Source organism: Nanorana parkeri, unplaced genomic scaffold (genome assembly GCF_000935625.1).
Source record: "Nanorana parkeri isolate BGI_ZX_2015 unplaced genomic scaffold, ASM93562v1 scaffold53, whole genome shotgun sequence".
In the NCBI taxonomy this organism is placed as follows: domain Eukaryota; kingdom Metazoa; phylum Chordata; class Amphibia; order Anura; family Dicroglossidae; genus Nanorana; species Nanorana parkeri.
Window position 1 is genome coordinate 2,405,275 of NW_017306321.1, and position 4,885 is coordinate 2,410,159.

A 4,885-nucleotide genomic window follows, 5' to 3' on the forward strand; every position below is an offset into this window, starting at 1 on the left:
GGGGGGGGAACACCAACGTTGAGGGAAAGAGGGGAGAGACACCGTCCGATGCTGGGGTCCCCTAAAAATTTCCTAAATGGCCTGTCCTAGAGCAGCAGTGTCAGTTCTCCCGCAGCGCTGCCAGATGTCGCTGCAGCAGCTGCGTCATCCCTAAACTTTACCTTTGGGTGTCACCACAACTTGGCAAATGTTACCAAGGGGTCCCGGCTCTAGAAAGGTTGAGAACCACTGCTCTACACAGTGGGAGCCAATCCTAAAGGTGCCCATACACCTTACGATTATCATACGATAATCGTATGCGATCGACTTTTCGTCCGATAATCGTATGTGTGCATTGAAGTGTCCGACCGACATTACTGTACAATCGTACGACTTTTGACGGTCAAGCATGTTGGACAACTTTGGTCGATCGTACGATGTTCGCATGGTTGGTGGCGTTTCCGTCCGTCAAAAGTCGTACGATTAACATTGTGCATACGAAAATAATTGCGGTCAATTACCGCAAGTCGTCCAGGTGGGTTTTTTTTTCACTACCGCTGATTTAATCTTTCGATAATCGGGGCAGGATGGGGCTGTCGTACGAAAATCGTACGACTATTCGATCATCGGACGAAAAGTTTAGTCCGATAATCGTAAGGTGTATGGGCACCTTAAGAAAGGTCTCTTCTGAGCAAGAACCCCTCTCCCTGCACTCTTCAACCCACACTAGCTGCTATTGGAGGGAGAAAAAAGAGAACAATCCTCCCTCCGGCAGCTTTCCCGCTCTGATGCTGGAATCACTTCTGTCAGTCAGCAGGCCCCCAGAAATTCAAGTTTGGCAGCGGAGTTCCACCAATTATCCTGATTAGCTGCCAACTCCGGCCAAAAGCTGGAAAGTTCCCAACTGTGCTCATATGGCTTTTCCAGGGCTAATTAGGTTATTTTTATTGATATTTCTAACTCTAGAGTAGAAAGCTGCATGAAGGTGCAACCTCTGCTCTCTGTGATGAAGATGAATTGCTCCACACTGATTGACTTTTGTATTACATTGTAACTTTTAAAGAAACATTGAGAGAAGTAATAGCGACACCATTGATGGCCACCTTTATGAATATACCAGTTGCATGGCTGTCCTCAATAGCTAGAGGCCGATATATAAATGTTCTACCCAGTGTATAGCTGGGCAAATGCCGTTCAGATGGAATTCCCACCACTAGATGGAGCCGAGGAGCCTAGGGAATCCCAGAACAAATGTTCAGTGGCTTAGTGGTTAGCACTTCTGCCTTGCAACACTGGGGGGGGGGGTCTCCTGCTCGTATAGTGGTCAGGACACTATCTTCAAAGAGTTTTTATGCTCTCCCTCTCCCTGTGCTTGCCTGGGTTTCCTCTGGATACTCCGGTTTCCTTCCACAGTCCAAAGAGATGTTGGAAGGTAAATGACACCTGTCTAAATCAGCCCTGTAGACATGTGAGATAGGGACCTTAAGCCCGTGACACACTGCACGCAAAGCAGTGTAGAGCAAAGCAAAGCTGTCCGGCACGGAGCTTTGCGTGCAGTGTGTGAGCTATGTGCAGGCAGATGATTGACTGCACCTTCAGCCAATCGGGTTTATACGCACGAGCCGATTGGCTGAAGTTGACATTTTTCTTCTCGGCACGCTCAGCTATGCGAGCTCTCGCAAGCTGAGATGACGTGTGTCAAGCTTACATGATTGAAGAAAATAGGTCACCAGCACTCCATAAGTTAAAATGAATGAGTCCTTTTAATGGACAATGATGTCACAGCTTACATGACACACTGCTCGGGAAGGCAGCGCACCAGCTCTCCGCGCTGCTTCGCGTGTAGTGTGTCACAGCCTTTTGACTGTAAGCTCTGAGTACAGGGACTGATGTGAATGAATAGCATGTAAAGCACTGTGTAAATTGTTGGTACTATATAAATATCTTACATCAAATAAAATCCACATGCAAATAATGACGTTACGCAACCCTCAGATTTTCTGATACGCACATTTTTTCTGGGTCAGTGACTCATTCAATTAATTAGGAAGTTCAGAAAAGGCTTATTTCCAAATTACGGAACTGCTGCATATTCAAGTATTTTGTATTACTGGAATAGATTCCCTTTCAAAAACGTCCCTCTAACCTCCGGCAGTCAGTTTGGTTTGAGTTTACTATACATTCCATGCAGCCTGATTAGAATGAGTAGAAATCACATGATGATTGGAATAGAATGTGGGAGCAGGATACAAGGAGTTAGAGGAGAAACTGACGTCAGCAGATTATTTCACAGGAAACGGCAGATTCTGTACGGTTTGGTAAAGTTATATGAAGCCCACGCTGTGAACGGTGAGTCAACAGACTGCGCATCAAGTTGAAGGTTGGATTTCACAATAAGCAGCCTATTAGCCACCAGAAATCCAAGCAATTTCCAGTAAAATGGAGGAGGTTGAAGATCAGAGGTGTAGATATACAGTACTTGGGCCCCCTCGTAGTACTCAAGGGACATAATGGTATTAAGAAGTGCCAAAAACAGTTTAACTGATGTAACGTGCAGGAGAATAAACATGTCGATTAAAGCAGAACTCCGGGGGAAATTATTATTAACCCTTGCAGTGGGGCTACCTCGCACTGCAAGGGTTAGATGCTTGTTTTTGTCCACGTGCTAAAATGTAAAAAAATAATTTACTTGAACCTCGGCGCTGGCTTACTCTCAAATTGTTCCATTCCACCTTGATACCCCTCCGCTTTTTTTAATTTTTCTTATCAAGACTAACAATGTAACTATTCAACTGGTTACATGGCGGTTTTTCAGCATAACGCCATTAAAGGGCAAACATCTTTTACATTTGGATAGAGTAGGGAAGGGCATTTATTTTTGTGTGATCTGTATCTCATTGAGGAGATTTTCCCTCACTTCCTCAGAATCAGCTGGTCCCCTGAACACTGGTCCAGATATCCTGTTTTAGGGCGGCTCCTTTCCCTTGTAGGGTCCTATGGAGTCACCCTTGTGTGTGCTAGTAAGCTGTGTGTGTCTCTATAATCACACAGGCACAGCTAGGCAAGCCACTCCCCTCCCTCCAACTCCTCCCTTCTCCAAGCTAGTAGATAGATGGCTGCTGGAGATTGTTCTGTCCCTTGTGATCTTGTAAGGGACAGGAAGTTCAGGGAAGCTGAACTGAGAGAGTTGAAGCTGTTTGGAAACATGATGACTGTAAGTGTTTGGGGGAAAATGTAAAGAAATACTTTGCTGGGCAATGTTTATTTGTTTGATGTGGATTCGTTACTAAATAAAAATTTGAGAGTTTAATTCAACTTTAACCTGAGTCCTTAATACACAGCAGTCATAAATTGTCCAGTATGTGCAGGCATTCACTACTGATGATCACATACATGGTCACCCCTGCACCACCCATACACCAGCCTCAACAGAAGTGCCTCATCTAGAAAGTCTTTAGAGGGTGAAGTTACTTTATCTGTGTTGAGGATCTTAGGCGCCTTTGCTTCAGTCTCCAGTGGCTGTTGCAAAAGCCTACTGATGGTATTGGCACTGTCCTTAGGATTGGCAACATGCTTGATTTTCCCCATTGCCCTTCCACCTTGTCATCTCATCATTTTCACCATAATAGCACGCTACTCCAAGAATCAGAGAAAGAATGGAGGTTGCACTGGAAATCCAGAAGCTGTGTCTGATTGCCCCATGTGCTGGAATGTGCCCACACAGCATAATATAGCTTAAAGGAGAATTATGAGGTGAGTCATTTTCTCTCAGCCTCATAATCTGAGCCGACGTGTGACAATGAAGCTATCACAGGTCGGCTCAGTAGATCGGGAAGTGAGCGAACACATACCGGCGCTAGCTCACTTCTCGATCCGGTGACGGCAGAGAGCCGTGACAGGGGAGGGACTGGATTCTCCCCTCCCCTGTCCGATCCTCCAGTGCTGGCTGGCGGAACGGACGGGGAGGGGGCGGGTACAGCTGGCTCTGCCTCTAGATAGGCAGAGCCAGCTGTCACTCACACAGCTGGGTGGATCCAGACATAATTGTCGGGATCCGTTCCGTCTGCGGCGTCTCAGTATTCTCAGCTCGCGGTATACTGAGCTTTGTGTGACGGGAGGATGCTAGTTTGTGTCCTCCTGTTACCCTTAGGAGAATTATGGGGAAAAGCCCTAACCCCATAAATCTCCTTTAAAATACACTGCCTGGCCAAAAAAAAGTCACCACCTGGATTTAGCTCTGCAAGTAGATCAGAGCCTTCTGTTGGATAATAGGTCTAGGTTCAACAACGTTATGTGCCCAAAAAATTAGGTCAGCTGCGTACCTGAATATACTGAATGACCAGGTTTTTCCATTAATGGATTTTTTCTTCCCTGATGGCACATTGGGCATATTCCAAGATGACAATGACGGGATTCATCGGGCTCAGATTGTGAAAGAGTGGTTCAGGGAGCATTAGACTTCATTGTCACACATGGATTGGCCACCACAGAGTCCATACCTTAACCCCATTGAGAATCTTTGGGATGTGCTGGAGAAGACTTTACACAGTGGTCCGACTCTCCCATCATCACTACAAGATCTTGGTGAAAAATGAATGCAACTCTGGTTGGAAATAAATGTTGTGACATTGCATAAGCTTATCGAAACGATGTAATGGTGAATATGTGCCATAATCAAAGCGAAAGAAGGTTCAATTAAATATTAGTGTGTGACTTTTTTTGGCCAGGCCGTGTATTTTGATGGTTTTCTGATGGCCAATTTAGTTCTCTGTCTGAGCAGTGAATGACAAGAGGACAATAAGGATCATTAGTAGCAGGCTAGAGATGGAGAAAGGCGAGTCTTATTGTCTGAGGTTTAGAGGCCATAGTTCCCGGCAAAAGGCATCAAGAAGGAAGCATACATATT